We start from the raw sequence: 21,096 nt of genomic DNA, 5'->3' as shown, positions 1-21,096 counted from the left end.
AAAAAAAAAAAAAAAAAAAAAAAAAAACTTATTATATAAAATAACATGATAATAACGACTGAACTTCACTTTAATACATCATATTATTTTTTGTGAATTATATATTACAGAAAACAACCAAAAAGAAAAAAAATTAAATTAAATATTGTGAAGGTGCTGTATTTAACACGAATTAAATGGCATTTTTTGCCATTGAATGAGAAAATTGCAATCGAAAATTTTCGAATTGATTAAAAAATAAGAAAGTGGAAACAAACAGTCTCAACGACAAATAAATCCAGTGGAATATAAGAATTTACATTTACAGATGATCTGCATGTAAAACGTGAGTATCTACAGTATGAACTATAAACGCATATCCAATACTCTTAGCTTTAGACATATTTATTTATCTTAGATATGAAAAACGTTTTCTAAAAATTCTTGTTTATAAGAGTAAATTCGATCGTTGTTGAGTTCACCACTATTCAGAAGTAGCTAAAAAATTTTTCCTTTACGGTATCACAGACTCCCGGGATTCATTTAAAAGTGAACGTTGATCTTCTTTTTTTTTTTTTTTATATATAATCTTCTGATTACCGTTGTAGAAGAATCGCACAAAATGAACATAATTTTGATCAGATATTCTGAGCGAAGACAGAAACTTGATACATGATACATAAGTTTTTAACTACTCATAAACAAATGTACAAAACAGTAGCGGTGTTGCTTTTACAAAAAGGGATGAAATTGCCATAAAATTGAAAACCAAAGAAATGAAAATTTTTAAATAATATTCCTCTTAAGCTGAAATTTTTTGAAGCTATATTGGTTTAAAGTTTAGCGCATTTTAAGTCAAAAATATTTCCCATCAGCGGTACATGGCGAATTAATTAATTAAAGCTATGCTCTAGGGAAAAATGTGGCTTTGTTTGCTTGTTGTTGTTTTTTTGTAGCTACCGTCGGGTACACATAAAGTTTAGATCTTTATAATACGTGAAATTATGATACATACTGGTGATTCCTTATGTTCTCCATTATACAAGTATTGTCGACCAACAGAATTGATTCAATTATGCCCACTTCATTGTCTTTTTTTAAAAGGGTGCTTATATATGCAAAACTTCATTTTCTTGTACCGTTCAAGTCATTTTTGCGTGTCATCTGTAACATTTGATCACCAACTGTGCGAGATCATCAAATTTCAGTTAGAGAAAAAACCAAACTTGAGGAAAGTGTAATCAAGAGATTACTTAGTGATGTTTTTTTTCATGTTGCTGTGATAAGAAAGCATCTGAATAAGTACAAATCTCGAAAAGCCGCTACTTTCTATGTACAGCAAAATTTTGCTCTTTTAAAACGCGTGTGCATTAATTGGTACAGATTTCCAGAAGAAGGCACAGCTGGCACTATATCATACAGGATAATAATGATTTCTTCCTCTCAGAACACTGTCTTTAAGTTATATGTCAGTGTATCACTGTACATCAACATAGCATACATCACATGTTTTCGTTGAACTTTGAATGGGACAGGATATGTCTCAACGAAACATTTTCCGTGGCAAGTGCACTTTTTCTTGTTCTATTCCTTAATTCGAACGAAAATGGTTCTTAAGCTTAAGTAGGTGATGAATAATGGACACAATAATTGGAAACGTAAAAAACCGTTATCTGTAAGCGAACCATTAACATAACGACAACAAGACAGAAAATTCGTGGCAACAAATTTTTTTTCTTTTTTAAATCGTACAAGCCTAGTAACGTTTGTAGAACGAAACACAATGACTTTTGTAGTTATCTAAATTTGTGAGAAAAATTCAATCGTTTCGTACATTTTCGCGTTCATAATACACGAAAATATAAGGGATTAAGGATATAATTTTACCAGCTACGGGGCTATGGATATAAACTGTAAACCTAAACGTTAGTTACAACTTACCTTTGTCGATTGTGCGTCGTTGTCAGGAAACGCGTTTTAATTAATTAGTCTATGGTATATTTTTACTGACAACTGGACTCATTCAAAGCTCAAAACAAAATACGCAGTGTACATGTCCATAAAACCATATACATTATCACGTAAAATCTAAATATATATCGTTTTGATAAGAAGTAACAAAAGTACCGTCTAATACGACCTGGTATCAATTGCGTGCTTTCTTGAAAATAACTCAAAACTTTAAATCATAAACGCAATATGTTTATATACATTTTTGTCTTGTTTTGTGTGTTACAGTTTTTGAGTTATAGAAAAAACTAAAACTAGCTGAAAAGCTTTCATGTAAAAGGTGTTTTGCAAAAATTATTATACTTTAATTACTTACGGCGGTAAGATAATTATTGTCGCCATTTCATATTAAAAAATTACCTAATTTTTTTCTGCTGTGCATTCTTTTTATAGATTGCTGTATATGTATATTATATAAATCTTACACACAATTATTTCGTATAAATAGTGACATTCATTGAATTTTTTTTTTTTTTTTTTTAAATAAAAAAAAAAAGAATCCAACTGTCGAAGAAATGATAACTTTGCTCTTTATGAAAAGTATTATCGTCAAATATGAAATCTAAAATCTGATAAGTAAGACATAAAAATACATAACACAGCTTGACTTGCTTTATCCAATATTCTTGTGTATGTTTGTAAGCGACTACTACAGAGGATTTGTGAATTTGTACCGACCTTACGCTTGCTAATTGCGTGAATAATAAGGCAGTCAGTCGTATTTACCAGCGAACAATCGAACAAACTGAAAACAAATTAAATGATGTGGAATGATGAACTCCCAGGAACATTGCTTTCCCTTCCTTGTCCTAGGCTGTAAGATCAAAGACGAAATGATCAGAGTTGCTTGGTAAAAGCATTATTATTAATTTTATAGTTTCATTACGTTGTGTGGAAGGAACATGACTGATTGTGGGCTGCTTTAAATCTACTTAGGATGTATTTTCGTTATTGAAAATATTTCATTAAAACTCGACTCTCGAGTGCACATACAATGTTCTCTCACTTTTTACACTTCTAGGTGGTATCGGATCGGGAACATTATGGAGTGTATAGTAATTTGAATTGCTGTGTTATATCGTTCGAACTCTCATACAAACGTAGCGTACACAAATTTATGTGAAAGCGAGTTTTAATAAAACATTCTGATAATTTGGAAACATTGTTGAAGTCTGCACTGAATAAACATTAGATTGGCTGATGATTAAACAGCAGGATTTCATAAGTTGAGAATATCAAAATATCGCGAAAACTTAGAGCAAATTTTATGAAAGAACTTATGTTTCTTTGATTACCACGTATAGCTCTTAAGAATATTCAATTGTTTTTAAAACTGTGGAAAAGAAATGAAGCGAGATATTTTGATCTAATCGCAAAGTTTTTAAACTGAAAGGCATGAAAGGAGCAAGTTTTTAAGGGAATTGTAAGTCTATTGAAATAATTTAATAATTTTAAAATATTTTGTTTTTGAAATGGTGACAGGTTAGTCTCAATGTAGATGGAAAATCTTGATTGATCACATCAGATAATTCCAAGTGAAAACACAAGTGAAATTCGTTAATTAATCCATATATAATACGATTATGGATGACAAGCCATTTCGAGAATTTCCAAGTCCAATGGCACATTATCTAAGCGGATGTGGTAATTAAAAAAAAAAAAATAAAAAATTGAGTTTGCAATAGTTTTTTGTTAAATTCTGGTCAAAAATGACTTCGACTAGAACCGTCCAATCAATACGTTGACTTTTTTTTTTAAATAAAAGAAATTCGGTCAGTAAAAATGAGATTTGCATTTATCTGTACTATTTTAAGATCGTAATAATCAAAAACGGGTTGAGGCCGGTTTTCAGTTTCGAAACAGGACAAATATTCAACCGAAAAATTCCTCGGGGAACGCTTTGTTAACTGATTATCTTTGAAACGATCATCTTAATTAATGCATCCTGTCTCCGTTTTTCGAAGCAAATGAATACTAAAACTTTCGACCTTTCACTGGTTCAGCATGAAAAATAGTTTAATTTATCACGGCTCAGAGGAGGATACTACGAAGTATATATATTCTTGATCAGCATAAAATTCTCAATCGATTTAAATATGTCCACCTGCCTGCTTGGGCGCCCACTTTTTTTGGATTTTGCTGGCTACTTATAAACAACAGCAGCTAAATCTACAAAAATTTCAACGTATAATTTGTGGGCGATGCTACACTACGTGTACACAAATGAAAAAAATTGGCCACGCCTACCCATTATCCTAGTATATTCAAACTTAATTTTTGTGCAATATTTTTATAATGTGCATAATCAAGTTTCAAAAGCACCATTAAGTATATAAATTCTTCGCTAGTTTCAAATTGGGAGTGCACCTGAGCATGTTCCTCTGTCCGTTTGTTCATCTGTCCATATCCCCAATTGTGTACTACCTGTAGAAAACATTCTCTCGTTCGCAAAAATGAAAATATCACGTATAAAGTTGCAAAAGAATTTGAGAACGATGTAAACCGGTCAAAGCACACATTCACAAAACCCACACACCTAAGCAACAAAAAATGTAAGCACCTTCGCTTTCCGTGTTTTTTGCTTGTTACTCGTAAAATACAACATATATACAATATAAATTTCTACTTTTATTCTGAAGATAGTAAATCAATCGCGCTCGCCCAATGTTATAGAGTATGAAAATGTAGTTCTTTTCTTTTTTTTTTTGTTGGTGCTGGATACAAAATATTTGGTCACGACCGAGTATAATTTTATTACCTATTTACTAATAAATTTAAAATGATACTGAATGATGCAACATAACCATTTTTTTATAAGCTTTGCATCAAGTAGCGCCATCTTGCTGAAAAAAAACATCGTTTACATTGACAGCGTTACTTCCAGGGCAAAATAAGTCTATTTTTTGAATTAGTTCATTTTGAAGCGCCCATAGAATCGACTGCTGTTTAACTTCCGTCTCATGCACACAGATCCATGATTCGTTATCTACTACAATATTATGTACCTATTTTGAAGCACTATTTTGCATTTTTTAAGCGTTTGCTTGTACCAATTGATACGAGCGTCTTTTTGAGGATTTTTACGATCCAATGAGTAAACTAGGTGATTATGCAATATTTTGCATATGTCCGTTGAGCAAATGCTTAAGGTTGCTTCAGTCTATGCTCGCTTGTCTTAATAATTTAAGTCGAAAGCCGTAAAAAATCGCACGGTATAACGAATTTCACGAGTTCATTTTATATGTTCGTTGAGGCATAAGTTTTAGATCCCTGTAAACAACACTAATTGCGATGAAATAACAAAATTTTCCCACGACTACGGAAAGGTTCTGAACAAACCGATATAATAAAAGGGACCCCAAACCTACCTGAGTGTGTACGTATATCCGTAAATTTAATATACACTATACTGAAAGTGGTGTGCGATATTATTAAGCATAATTGATCTCGAGTTTAGCGACAGGCTCCTTACATTTACAGTTGTAGTTTTTATTTCATGTTAAGAGGTTATAAGACATATGTTAGTAATTTAATTGTAACTCCTTTTTATACCCATCGCCGAAGAATGAGTCGTATATTCATTCATGTCAAAACGTTTGCAACGCCCAAAAGGAAGCTTCAGAAACCTCTCAAAGTATACATATTCTTCTTCATTAAACTCTGAATTGATTTAAGCATGATAGCCTATGCGACTATGTAATTTAGTTATTTATTTATTTATTTATTCAACTTATACATGAAACTCAACTAAAACAAAGTGACAGTCGAGTTCAATTGACTCTTAAAGTAAATCTTAAATTAATTAATATTAAAACTTAGTAAAAGTATAATAAAACAAATAAAAAGGAAAAAAAAGAAAAAAAGCATGTACACAACTAGCATAGAGCGACACTCACAACTGGTTCAGCACCAAATTGCAAATGAACTCCTAAGCCATCGTAAACATGCATAAGCTTGGCAACCGATAATAGTTAACAACAACTAATTTTCGATTCATAAAGGCTTTTTAAGTTTAAGAGCTAGTTTAAGTACGACATAGGTAAGTTACGCGTATTAAGCAATGTTGCTTTAATGGACTTTAAAGAGCCCGATAATGAGAATAAGTGATAGACATCATTTAGGTACTTGCAAACAACTCTGAGCGGGTTAAACAGCTCATAATTATATATGCATTGGCTAAGCTTAACCAAGGTAAAGTGCCTAGAGAAGCGGTTGGGGACAATAAAGCTTATTTCACAAAGTAACGCAGGCGAGTTAATAGCACAATTTATTACTTTGATTACGAAGGAGACGCCAAGAACAAATCTACGTTACTCGAGAGACGGCAAAGACAACAAAAGGAACCTATTTTTATAGGGGGGAAGAGAGGCGATCGGATCCCAACCCGAATTCCTTAGGGCAAACAGCAAGAATTGCTTCTGAACAGAGTCAATTGAATCTACATAGCACCTATATGAAATAGATCACACAACAGTAGTAGATAACCCCAACACATGTACAGCCTTTTCGTAATGTAAGGATCATCAAGCTTTTTGAACCACCTGTTTATAAAACCAAGCGCGGACCTAGCTTTGCTTAACGAGAGCTCAATATGCAAGTTAAAACTTAATCTATGGTCAAATTGAACGCCTAAATCTGTGAACGAATCGATGTCCTCCAATTTGCGCGAATCAATGAAACACTGAGTAATGAATGACTTCCTTCTTGAGAAAGAGAGCTTCTTTCATTTATTTAGATTTAGTTTCAGAAGATTTATCTAAAAAAATTGGTGACCGTAGATCTTCCTTTCCGAAAGCCATGCTGGTGCGGAGAAATGTACGAATTAATGGCAAAGGCCAAATGCTGAGTCACAATTCGCTCAAACAGCTTAGGCAAAACACTCAACTTGGCTATGCTTCTGAAGTTCTCAACAAGTTGTCTACTTCCAGTTTTGTGAATAGGAATAAGGAAAGTACTCTTCCAATGCAAAGGAAAACCACCTAAATTCAAACACTGGTTAAAAACCTTTGAGATAACACCATATAACTCGACAGTGCAAGATTTAAGTACACGTGATGAAATTCCATCAGGTCCAGGCGCACAACTATATTTTAGAGAGCTCAAGCCTTCAAAATCATCATTTTCAGCAATAACCAAATTAGGAATTGAAACCAAGTTAGTAATAGGATATGGGTAGTTTGCTGATAAATCGGAATTAGCAGTAGAAAAGTTTCGTCGGAAGTACTCAGCAAACAGTTTTGAGATTTCAAAATTATCCGAGGAATCAGAGCCATTAAAAGAAACATGCGAGGGATGTGTAGAAAATTTTCTTTTTGAGTTAAGAAATTTGAAAAAGTCTTTGGGATTAGCAAACAGAGAGAATTTAATGAACTGAAGGTATCTGCAATAGTATTGATGGTTGAGGGGGTTAAATCTATGCCTTGCCACCGAGTAAGCGAAATAGTCGAGAGCAGAGCCATATTTCGAAAATCTTTTGAATAGCGTGTTTTTTCTGTTTTTGTAATATTCAATTGTCTTATTAAACCACGGGGGACACGTGCTTCGAGCTCGGGACTGTTTGATCAAAACAGATGCAGAAATAGCTAGATTTAATATATTGTAGAACGATGGCAGTAAGATTTCAATACTTACAGGTGAGAAATCAAGCATAATATGTGAAAGATGAGATATTAGCAGTAAAATATTGATTTTATGGAAATCATAATATTTATTTGAAAAAGTTGGATTTGGAACATTAAGGCAGTTCAACGAAGCGATGAAAGGAAATGCACATTGCTGGATGATAAGGATCCTCAGGTGAACTAAAAGGTGGACAACGATTTACGCTAATTCCGAGGAAATTGGCAAAGCAAAGATACAGCAGTCTACCATTACAATTAGGGGTACGGTTGTATTGAACTAAATTATGATCAAATAATTCGTTAAAGAACACAATAGCTCTATCAGATCTTGAAGTAGGAATCAAACAGCCAGAATTATCACTGTTACACTGAGTGATTTGAGGCAAGTTGAAGTCACCCAACGCAATGACCACATCATTGGGTTTAGACTGCTACTTCACAAATGAGGGCAGCCTGTTTCTTATATATGGAGATATCAGAATTTGGAGGAACATAGGAGCAGGTTATAAATAGCTGTTTACTAGGCATTTTCGTTTGAATGGCGACGAAATCAAACGGTTGTTGTAAATATCTCAAATTTGGCAGAAAGACTGTAAGTTCTTGTACGCAGGTTGGTATTACAAATGAGCCAAATCAGTGAAAGGGTACGCCGACAGTACTATGTAAAGTGAGGACACCTCTGTTTTTCAAAAGGAACAAAAAGTCGTTTTTTTGCTCATTACTCATGAACTACAGCAAACAAATCTACAAAAATTTGACGGTATATTCTATGGGCGATCTTGTAGTAGCTGCGGGATGAAAAAATTCGACTACACGTACCCAATTTTACAGTATGTCAGAACTATATTTTTTTTCCAAATCCTTTATAACCTAAACTTCGAAAACCACATAGTATGTAAATTGTTGGCCACTTTCAAATTCGAAATGAACCAAAACATGTTTATCTGTTCGTGTGCCCATCTGCCCGTCTGCCTAACTGTGTAAGACCTTTGGTAAACGTTCTCCCGTTCGCTTGCAAAAGAATGCCTACAATGCCTACACGTCCGTGGAACAAGAACTGTGAACACTTTTGCTTTCCATATTTTTTGCTTGTTGCTCACAAAGTACAATAAATACACCACGTAAATTTCTACTTTTATTTCGAAAGTAGAAAAAATCAGCCGCTGTCAACCAATATTATAGAGTATAAAAGTTTAATTTTTTACCTTTTTTTTTAGAATTGCGGCGATGGGTATATAAGATCCGGTCACACCCGAATATAATTTTCTTACTTGTTAAACTCTATTTTTGTTTTACAGTTTTAGGACATTTAGCTGAAAGAAATTGTAGCAAAATAAATAAGTTATTATGTTTAAGAAATCATGACTGTGTTCATGCACATCCAGCGTATAAGCAACGAATGTATTTGGAGGCCTCGTGGTTTTTTCTTCTCAAATGTCGTTGCAATGACAGTTGACTTGACATTTTAGAAGTGGCGCAAAGATGACACTTTTTATTAAAAGACCTTATATATGCCATTTGATAATAACTATTTCGCGTTTGTATTCCGTAGCAAATGTAAGTCCTTAATATTTAGTTTATTCCTCCCTTTGATCGTTTTACATGACGTTTTGTAATTTAAGTGATCTATTTAGCCAACTGCGAGTAAGAACTGTACGCGGTAGATAATTAATTTCAAGTAAACAAATAAATAATAAACTTCAGATAAACCGTGTTAATGTGGAAATCATTAAGAGAATCACGTAATATTTCCTTTCCTTTAGATGTCTGATTTTGTTTCTCCTATCCCTCCAATCCCTCGTTTTTCACATAACGATATAATAAGATTTAAAGTTTTTCTAATTGCATAATGTGTGCATATGTGTACGTACAAAGTATGCTGATATGATGATTCAATTGCAAACTACTATCAGAACGTCATGTTTTATAGTACAGAAAAGTTTGTTTGTTTGCTTTAATTACAATTGTAAAACTGAAACATAATTTTTAATTTACTTCTGTGAATCTGTCTCATATTTCGGCAATACTATCGAACGTAGTGCAGTCTTTTCACGCAGGATGATATAAATACGCTTAGCACGACGAACATGTACACAATAAGTTACCTGTCGGCAATATCGGTCCTATTATACGCTGTATGCACATATATATAAAATTCGCTGTATAATATATGTATATTATACATTTATTATACTATACTAAGGCATTGTGATTTGGAAATTCTTGGATTTTTTTCGTTTGTAGGCAGATGTTGTGGTATAGCTCATGAAATGCATGCATGCAATGTCCTTTGATCGCTTTGGCGCATTTTTAATATCAATCGGCGAGCAATAAATTTCAATGGTTTTGTCAAATGTGAAGCCCATATCTTCGTTTTTGTGGCCAGCAGAATATTTACCACAGACGTTACACATACGGGCATGCTTAACTTGATTCTGAATTTAGTACTGATATAGAGTATGATTATAGAGTCTCTGAAACTATCTTCTGCACTTTGCAAACGTTTTGACGGAACGAATATAGTCCCCATCCTTCGGCATGGATATACAAAAACATCGAACAATTGGAGAAGCTTTTAACTGATTATATCATTCTTGAATGGGAGTAATAGACGAACGGATAAAGAGTAATCTTCGAAAACAAAATGAAATAAACTTTTGTTACTTAGTTCCGGGAATTATTGACCTATGTCCTAATTATAAGTATTAAAAATTCTTAATAAGACACAAATGCCGAAATGGTAATGTTTCTTACTCGTTTAAAATATTTCAGTCGTGCAATACATACTAAATATTTTAAGTTAAGAATGAGTTTTATTATAAATAATGTAGACTTGATTTTATTGCCTTCCTTTGTTCTTTAGTAAAAATATTTGAAAATTGCAACGATTTGCATTCATTTATTGGTAGCCTTGCATGTCTGCATTTGGTGAAATTAGAATTACTTTAAAAATAAATAACAAGAAGACTACTGGAAATCTTTTGATTTCAATAAACTGAACAATAAACTAACTGCAAACGTTGACGCCAGCTTCGCAAATAGTTCAAATCATTAAAACTGTTAGGAGAATAAGTATGAAAATTATTGATGTTGAAATCATTATGGCGTATTTTTTAAGTATGTTCCGATTAAAACGATTGCTAAAAAGTTTGACATAAACGCACGGGCCACGGGCAATAAATCATTGAATATAATACAGTAAAAGCTCCCTATTCGCGCTTCCTCTATTCGCGGTTTCACTATTCGCGGATTAAAAAAATGCGACCCAATTCCCATAATCGCGGTTTTAAATTTCTTTATTCGCGGATTTTTTGTGACTGGTTCCGGAATTGTTTTGTTTCTGAAGTTGAAAGCTTTTTAAAAAAAACAGAATTTAGACTCTAAAGCATTTCTACTTTTGGACAATGCACCAGGTCATCCTCGCTAACTTGAAACATACAGCATTCAAACATAAAAGTGATATTTTTACCTCCCAACATGACGGCTTTGTTTCAACCTATGGGCCAAGGAATAATCCAGGCCTTTAAGCTTTATTACATTAGACGAACCCTACAAAATCATATTGGATAATAGGGAATGTAATCCTGATATGAATGTTATGGAATGCAGGAAGAAGTTTGACGTAGCAAAATGCATCGTAAACATGAAGGAATTATTGGAAGAACTGAAGCCACACACATTGCTCTGACTGCGGAAAATGACGAAAAATCTGTGAAAGTTCAAATTTTGACTGCAAACATAGCCGAGATCGCGAATAGAATAGGACGAGATGGGTTCGAACAGATAGAATCAAGTGACATTCAGGAATTACTTGAATCGCAAGACGAAGATTTGACAGAAACCGGCTTAGAGGAAATGTTAAATTCACCGCCCATTGAAGAAGAGGCTTCAACAAGCACTGCAAACCTGACATTCAATTTGAAAAGTCTTAGTGAAGGTTTAAGAATGCCAAATGAGCTTGGCGATTTCTAATGCGACTGCTGCGTATCTGTCTGAATTGAAGGAGCTTTTAAAAGCTGCCAAGCAAGAGAAACTTACAAAATTCTTCAAACCATTGCCTAAGCCTTAAGATAATTATTCAAAATGTTCAAAAACTTCAATTAAATTGATAAGGATGTGAAGATAAATTCGAATTTAACTAGTAAAGTCACCTACCATTTCTGTTAACAGACCTCTCTTACCGACTTAGCAGAGCTCTGTTAAATAATTACAAGTGAGATATAGTTGGTTTGAAAGTCTAGTCTGTCCATATTAAAAAAAAAAAAATTTTTGTGGACATTTCATGAATCCATATAAAACTACCTTTCAAACAAACTAAACAAATTCAAATTCTGCTTATGGAAACTATTTTTAACGGTATTTGAAATTTGGTATGTTGGCGGAAAATGCATATGGAAAAACATCCAACATTTGACGCTCTAGTGCGGTCAAACTAGAAAATGTCGCCTATATTCACCTACATCACGTGAATCTATATAAAAGTACCTATCGATTGAGCAAAAAAATTCACACTTTGCTTTCAGGAACTATATTTAAATTGATTTGTATTTGATTTTTTTTTATTTTGTCATCTAAGAACGTATCCCCTATAATCCCATATAAATTACCATTCCGTATTCACGATTTCTGTATTCGCGGCATTTTTATGGAACGTATACCCCGCGAATAAGGAGCTTTTACTGTATTTCATTTGTTTATGCCAACTTATAAGACAATAAAAATTCTTTTTTTGGACACAGGTGTTTCTTTAGGAATTAGTTGGGTGTGCTGCGTTATTTATTATTTGCTCGAGTCCAACGAGACTATCGTCGAGGAATACTACCAATAAAAATTGATGCAATTGTTTTGATCATTAAAGAAAAAACGACCGTAATATGTGAAAAAGCAAGATTAGTTGATATTTCAGTGTAACGACACATGGCCTTATATTGCAAAACTCATACAGGCAACATCGGCTTTTTTAATGTAAAGTGATTAAGTGTTTGTCCCAATAGTACTTTCAGTGCTGTGGTGATATCTAAAAATGACCTCAGCAAATTTGTATGATTTTGTAGCTAATTCTGGGCGATAGTTTGGATAAATTATTTCTCTTTTACCATTTCGCAGTTGTCTAAATATATAGCCTATATTATTTAAGGTCAGACCTCATTAGCGGGATTTTTTGTTTATAGGAATCGAGTTTATGCGAACCATCCGCAAACTTTTGACCCTTTGAAAGTGAACATCTGTTAAGCTATGACCGAATTATTGGATGGTATGTGTTCATCAGGATTCAGTCCTGTAAGATATTCCCTAGAGTATATTGAAGCGAAACTGTATTCCAAAGGTAATGCCAAGGGAGGAGCAATATATTGAAAAAAAAATTTGATTCAAATCTCAATCAAAACTGTGTTTTATTTACGTTTACTTTTGGAACAACAAAGTGCATAACCGTGTACAAAGCGTAATTATTGAGTTATGTTGTGGTAAATTCAAAATAGGTGTCTATTAATTGTTTTGTTCCGTTATTGCCATCTGGAAATATGCTACGAGAGTTCTTTCAAGTTTTTTAAAATTTAAAATTTAAAATTATTTCAGATCGCTTTACTTTTTCGACTACTCCGCATATAACACCGTATTATACAAAGCCGTTATATGAAAAAAATTTCAATTTTCAAAACTTTCGACCAAAGTCGCTGAATACTAATATTTTGCCATTCTAAATTGGTGTAAAAGTTTGGCTCAGTCAGAGTAATTTTTTGAATTGCCTCGCATATAACGTTCCTACGAGAACTGAATGTTTATATGATGAAGATGTATAATTTTCAATATTTTATGGTGAAAATTGGTTCATAAGGTAAATTGGCAAAGAGGATTCTCGTGAAATGTAAACTCTTAGACGCCAAGAAGGCTTAATTGGTAATGTTTTACGATGAAAATCTGTTCATGATAGTAATTTAATAAGAAAATTAACTAAACCAAATTTGAACCCCATGTGTCTATTGCTTAGACCGCGCTCCATGCAGCATTTATGTTTTTTGGTAAGCTGTTGGAAAAGAGGTTTAATTTTCAATATTTCATGATGAAAACAGTTGGAAATTGGGATCAGATGAATCTATTTTTTAGACCTCAACATGTATAGATGTTATCATGTAAAGAAAACTTTCATGTTTAGAGAAAATAGAACTTCTGGTTCTTTATAACGGAAACTGAAAAATAATAACATTTTTGGGAACTAAATTAAATTGCCAAATTTGGGTCATGTTGTGTTTTGAGCATCCTCCAACATATGAAAATTGTGCCGTTGAATGAAAATAATGAATAATTTTCGAAGTATTATTACCATAATATCGGAGAGTCGACCTTGCCCGACTGCAATGTTCTTATTTGTTTTAAATAATAATATTTTGAAAAATTTTTTCTTTTGTATTGTAATGGTATGAGGTTTCGGATAATGATAGAAACTGGCTTGCTCTATTATAGTTTACAAAAAAGAGGAAAACGCTTCTCGACTAAATGTTATTTATTTTCTTTGTGTCTGTCTACAGGTGATTACACATATTTTATTATAAAAATTGGTTAACTTTACTGATATCAAAAATTTGAGAGAAACATATTTTATTGTGTGTTTGATTAAATTGTTTATTTGCATTCTAGCACAAGTCAATTTTTTCGGTTTTTTTGTTTTATTCATCACATCGAAAGATGGAGGTACACCGGATACACCCATCCTTTTGTTGTATTGCAGTGTATTTATTCGTATGTATTTTTCTATAATAATAGTTCTTATCGCAAAATTATTCAATAACTATCGTTGTCGTCATATTGTATCGTAATGCTCGTTTATCATCATTTTCATTTTAAATTGCGTTTATATGCAACTTTGCAATATCTCGTAGGAAATTGTAGAGATTGAAATCCTTTTTATTGTACTCTACCTTGTTTATATATGTAAGTCTTGAAGCAATTGTGATGATTTTTGAATTTAAATGTGATGAGGGCGATAAAAAATGTGGAGAAACTTTTCTTTTTACTGCAATTCTGATTGTAACACATGGACAGACTGGTAAACAGTCTTTCCTAGATCGCGTGCCGAATTCCCGCTATATGTATTTTGTGGTGTCTCTGACGCATATTCAAATATTTTAGAATCATCTGACAAATTTAATATGTCTGCTGTTGTGGTAAATAGTTCGATGCTTTTTAAACGCCTTAGGTAAATATGATGAAAAAACTCCATATACATGTAAAAATATATTACAAAGTCTTTGCAATTAAATCTTTTGCAATTAAAATATTTACTATATATTTTTTAATTTTACCCATGCTATTTACATAGCGATATTTGAAAATTTTATTTGGTAAAAGATTTAGCTTTTTATCGTATAAAGCACGCAAGTCCTTCATAACCCTTAGTATTTTAACGTTGCAATTATTGTGTTTTAATACATGCTCTTCCCTATTAATAGCTTTGTTTATTGTTGCATTCCCCATAGAGAATGTATTATATCTAATGTTTAGTTAATAATAAAATAAAAAAAATAAAAACACTCTAGTTAGGAACGGCCCATTATTAAACACCCTACTACTAATTTTTTACTATTTTATTTTTGCTTAAACATATTTATATTCAGATTTTCGGATGTGATCTAAGCAATACATATGTACATACTTTTCGTTTTTTATCACAACTTTTGTAATTTCAACGATAAATGTTACGCGAACAAAGCTGGATGTGACTGCAGTGAAATAGGCTGAAAAACTTATGACACTCACACGCCTTCAAAATTTTTTAGTGATTTCTTTTTTTTTTCAAGCGGAATGATAAACTATTATATTCCCACTTATTTCCAGGACTTATATGAAGTTTAGTTATATGTTAAGTATGAAAGGAAAACAGGTACATGTGTGAATCCACCGTAATTTTTCATTGCGAGAAGGTCACGAACGTCTTGCGAGAGTGTAAAGAGTATTGCGTACGTAGAAAAAGGAACCACAGAAACTCCAGATGCGAAAATTTGATCAGATAATCGACTTTAATTCCGAAAAGAATACAATAACATTTATGATCATGATAACACCGAAGTATGTAAATCACAACAAATTTTTTATAAGTTTTGAATACGTCTAGTAGCGTGGTACAAAAAATTTATTCCCCGGAAGCATATTATCTTAAACAAGATAATACTGCTGTCTATAAGAGGTGAAGAAAAATGGACAAGTAATGATAATCCAAAGAGTGGAAAACAAAGAAACACGGCAGGGAAACCATTAACATTCGTGGAATATCCGAAATTCCATGGTGTTTCCATCTTAGGTCATCAACTGGAGACATCACTAATGAATGTTGATGAAAACAACTGATAGAACTGCGAAGTTTACTAAAGGGAAAATGGCTGTACCGTGCTTAGGTGATTTTTCAACATAACGCTCGTTTTTTGGATTAAATTTTCTTGAAAACGTTAATAACGTTGAGCTCGAATATTCGCTAGCAATTTTTTTTCTAACTAAACGCTTTTTCAAGCGAAGGCTTACTGTTTGCCTGAGCGTTTCCGCGACATGTACTCCTAATCAACATACCATTAAGCGATTCGGAAATTGGCTTGCAAACTTTTTTACTAAGCAGTTAGCTACCATGGAGGGCTAAGCTTTAAAGCAGGTTATATTGCTTTATTGTTGGGATTGCTAGGTCGACATTCCTTTTTGGATGGCAGCCAAAGATGTATGGATAATTCAAATGCAAGAGTGCTTGTATGCCGCATAATGCTGAATACCTGAAGACGTTATAGTCCGGACTATGGGGAGAACGGATACAATAAGCATTTCCCGATGTGCGCTGAATGTTGGCGTGGAAGCGACGGATACCTGATAGCTGACTGCAGCTCTACGGGGAATATTGTGGTAGTCATTGTTACTCGATAATCATGGCGCCACTAAATAACTAGACTTGTTCGGTAGGGCTGCCATTTCCCAGAGGGCAGATATTGAACCATAGGCAATCTTTCATATCTGGCTCATCTGTCTGCCTAAACAGCGCTCCGATTGTTACCATCATGTGTACCTTTCGCTGTTATAAAGATTGAAGATGTTTTGGCTAACAATCGACAATATCTTAATAGTATTTTAAAAAAAATAGAGGCGTTCGGTTTACTGTTCGTACGTCTACGATTGACAATAATTTATGCGATTTCTAAATAATTTTTTGAGCACGAGTACAAATACAAAGTTTTTTCTTCAACGAATATAGCTTATTTAGGGCCGTTCTCAGTATATTAACTGTAATTGACAATTTACTAACACGAAACACTTTTTTTAAATGACACGCTTGATTAGAAAGTAAAGTAATTGCGTTTAATTAAAATATACTTTATTAATTATTGGTTAGATTGCGATTTGTCCAATGTTTCATTTCGTTTCATTAATTTTACCATCGTTCTATATCAACCGTTTTTTTTATTTGTTCTGCTAGTTGGTAGTGCACTTATCTTAATCCAGTGGTTAAACTTAAGTATCAGTGGAAGTACAATGGAACGTTTTCAAGTAGATTTACTGTTAACTAATAGTTAAGCTTATCTAACTTTTAGTTTAATTCTTGTTAAAATGGGCCCTTAACTGTATTTATACGCACACGCAGTTTTCGTCGATTTGGTTGTTGTTTTTGTTCTTTTCTTGTTTATTGTTCTAGTCGTATGTAGATGTGACATACTAGCAACTATGTGCGTGTTTTTCAAAGAACATTCATTTTAATAATTTATACTACAAGGACATCAGTTTTTATGTAAAGCAAAGGTGGACCGAACATAAGTGAGACCAATGGAAAATTATTGTATTAAGTAAGTTTCATTTTAATTAACGCTTATAGTGGCGCCTGATATGTTGAAGCACAGTTCACCGTTTGCTGCAATAATTGATTAGAATGAAATTTTCTTCATCGTAGCACGAAACAAACATTTTCATGACAGTAATATTGAATTCTTAATTGCCCGTCATAAAGTCGCAAACAAAATATGCTCGAGCTGGAACATGAAAACAGAATGAAAAGAAGAAAATTAAATGTATTGACGTGTGTGTGTATGAAATATGAAATAATAAATAGTATGACTAAGAGTAAACAGTGGTTAAATAAGAAACATTTTTATAGTATCTTTTAACAAGCAAACACCTAACAAACATATTAGAGCATATAGCGATATGAACGTAAAACAATACACACAAAAAATACGGGCTCGCTATGAATGCCGTAGATTCCCTGTATAGTAATAACAATATTAAAAGAAAGTAGTTAATACATTTATTTACTAAACAAACAATAATTAAAAGGACAAGCCCAGTATGTTCAACACACGTGCAATACATTCGTTTGGTAGATTAAAAAGAAAAAAGAATGCTTTTCTTTCGCTTATTTTCTCTTTATTTTAATTCATAATGTTTTATTTATTTATTTTTTTCTGAATATATATACACGTATCATATATATATCGTATCGTATATATATATACGTATCATATATATATCAATTAAATTATGAATAATTTAAATGGGAAAATATATAATTTTCAGCTGAAGACTGATGTCAATATCTTAAAGTTTATTTTTATTGTTTATACATAGGGATGATTTTGTTTCGTTTCTATAATATTAAAACTTTATGGTTCAATGAAACAATCGTTCATTCACTCACTGGCAGCTATTTGATTACATTATATTCTCCAGGCGAGTGTTAGTAAATCGCTTCAAATTGCATTTACATTTGTTGGAAAGTTTGGTTTTCGTTTCGTTTATTAAAAGTTCCTAAATATACGAAAACAAGTAGTGCGTGTACGTGTTCATACCTTTGTCTGCGTAGATAGACGTTTATTTCCGTTATTGTCGAGTTTGTACTTAGTTTTTCTCCTTTTTTTGTTAATAAGCGTGTAAGTCATTTCAAACTACCTGTGACTGATTGATTGAATTGTGTTTGCGTTAAATCAAAATAAGTCTTTTTTTCTTTCTTATATAATATTACTTAAAATACCCTATCAGGAGCATTTCTGCGCTAAACAGATTTTTAACAGATTTCGTGAGTAATAATGTAGTTTTAAATTTACTATGAACTGACAGGTATAGATTATTGGCCGCTGCGACCGTGTAACGGTAATTTTAATGCTTCACTGTCACTATCGGCTAGGAATCTTATGTAAACTGTAAATATATATTCTACGATGAGTAAGAAAATTATATTCGGTCGTGACCAAATCTTTTATACCCATCATCGTTACCCTAGGAACAACAAAAAATGTAAAAGAAATAAATTTTCATGCTCTCTAATATGGAATGGGAACGGCTCATTTTTTCCAATTTCCAAACCAGCTTTTGTCGCATAGACGTATGGATGTTGTAGACCTATCCTTTGAAAAGTTTAGGCCACTTCCAAATTCTTCTCAAGCAGGCAAACGTAGAGACAAGTTTAAATCGATTCCACTCTTCGCTCTTATTAAGAATACTTCATGAGGAAGAATACTTGATGAAAACATATCCTTACCTCTACATATCCTGTGACCATTGGAAACTGGTCATTCATATAATCATACATTAAATGCGGAATGCCTGTATGTAATTAACCTTAAAATAGCTGTCATCTTTGCCCGCCAAGTATTGCAAATAAAATCATTGTACCTTACATCACTTTCCGGGTCAAGGTAGATTACGTTTGCTGCGGTGTTTGCGACATTCACCTCTTGTTACATCAATGGTATGCCGACAATTGTTATCTCAATCATGTATTCTTAAGTTTAACGTATAATTCATTATTTTTTTAAATATTTTTAAGAAATTTGTCACACCGTCGTGTTTTGTCGCAAGGACCAGCGTTATTGAATATGGATAGAATCATCACGTTTGGAAAAAGTGGTTACACGAAAAAGTTTGCAAGTTTCTCGACAAAACTCGCTATGTCGCGGTATTCCAGCACAATATATGTTGTTGTGAAAGATTCGTTTCAAATGAGCCAATTTTTGAAAACCTTTCTTGTATTTTACATAACTGTGTGTACGAAAAAAAAAGGCCTTCTACGGTAATATTTCGTGACGAAACTTGTTTCATAACAGTAATTTAACAGAAAGATTAACTGCAAGAAAGTCAAACTTGTAGTATTTAATCATTAAAATTTAATAAAGATTTTTGTTGTTTTGAGTTTTCTATGTCCATATACACTAGTATGTATTCTTCGGTGTATTGCAAACAAAATGACAAAATTGTGTACCCGTAACCTTCGGTAATATATATGTATGTCATAATTATTCGTAACTTAAAATGTGAACAAACTAAACAATTACAAAGTAATTTTTAAATTTAAGTCTATCCGCCTCTGTGGCCGTGGTCCTGGGTTTAAATCTCAAGTGCGGTAGAGTTTTTAATAAAAAGCCGAATTCTTAGATGCTAGTGCCTTAAGACTTTAGTGTTAGAATTTATTCTATGACTGAAGTTATAATAATAATAACAATAATAATAAATTTAACTCTGCGCACAATCAGTTTTTCAGTTACTATATATGTATTTCTGGTTTTCAAAGCACCGCACACTAATGCCAAGTAAGAAGGAAGACCTTTATGTTATGAAAACAGTGTTAAAAATTCTAGATACATTCGACGTCAAACGAATAGAAATGTAATGGACTGACCAACAAAAAATACTTCCTATGTACACAGGAATCGGATAACAGTACAAAGTAAACTGTAATTGGGAAGACAATTTTTTTAAATTTTCTTCATGAAATTTAGCAATAAATGAAATTGTTTTTCAAACTGGTTCAGAAAAAAATGACAGATACTAAAACTTTGAGCTTTCCATCTCAAATTTCACGAAGATTTCGTTCAATCAAGATCAATTGATTTCTATTGAATGTTAGCATTTCCAGTGATACTGCTACCCCTACTACTACTGCTACTATTACTATTATTTTGGTATTGAATTTTTATATAATTTTGAAAAACGTATCAGAATTTATGTTGTTGTGTTAAGTAGTTCGACTATCATAGAGGAAAGCTGTTAGTAGAAGGCGGGGCACCTTTGTGAGGCTCAATTAAATTTGCACACAATGATTACGCACAATTTCTAGGTTTATTGTCATACTATGACATTTTTTGCATATAATAAAAAATCACTAATTGTCGCATTTTCTTGTAGTGAATGCGGACTAAATGAGAAAAGAGATGACAGAAAACACATTTTTTAAATGTTATCATAAGATTGGCTTTTAAATTAATTATGCGGCAATGACCTAACATGTACTTCAAATAATGATAAATATTTCCCAAAAATGTTACTTAAATTAGTTTAACTCCATAATGTAAAATTCATCGCTTCAGAAGGATTCTTTAGTATGTAGAAAAAAGTTAAGTTAACATGCGTTTACTTTTCGATCTTGTATTGCTTCAATTATGTCATTTTGTATATGCATCTTTACCGGTATTAATTGAGTATTTGTGTATTGATAACGGTAATGCTATCGGACTGTTTTCAGTTTTTT

General features: G+C 32.6%; 1 protein-coding gene across 4 annotated transcripts in view; it reads left to right on the top strand.

The window, feature by feature from the left end:
• Positions 1–21,096, top strand: part of LOC119637975 (receptor-type guanylate cyclase Gyc76C-like) — a 67,552-nt gene that overhangs the window by 7,411 nt on the left and 39,045 nt on the right. For 3 of the 4 annotated variants that reach the window (XM_038034463.1, XM_038034464.1, XM_038034462.1), the window contains one exon: positions 111–325. The exons of the other annotated variant lie outside the window; for it this stretch is intronic. The gene's annotated coding sequence lies outside the window, so the exon portion shown is untranslated. The remainder of the gene's footprint in view (positions 1–110; positions 326–21,096) is intronic. 4 annotated transcript variants of the gene reach the window in all.

Source organism: Glossina fuscipes, unplaced genomic scaffold, assembly GCF_014805625.2.
Source record: "Glossina fuscipes isolate IAEA_lab_2018 unplaced genomic scaffold, Yale_Gfus_2 61, whole genome shotgun sequence".
Taxonomy (NCBI): Eukaryota; Metazoa; Arthropoda; class Insecta; order Diptera; family Glossinidae; genus Glossina; species Glossina fuscipes.
Note: the sequence above shows the minus strand (reverse complement) of the source record. Positions and strands in the feature narration are given on the sequence as shown.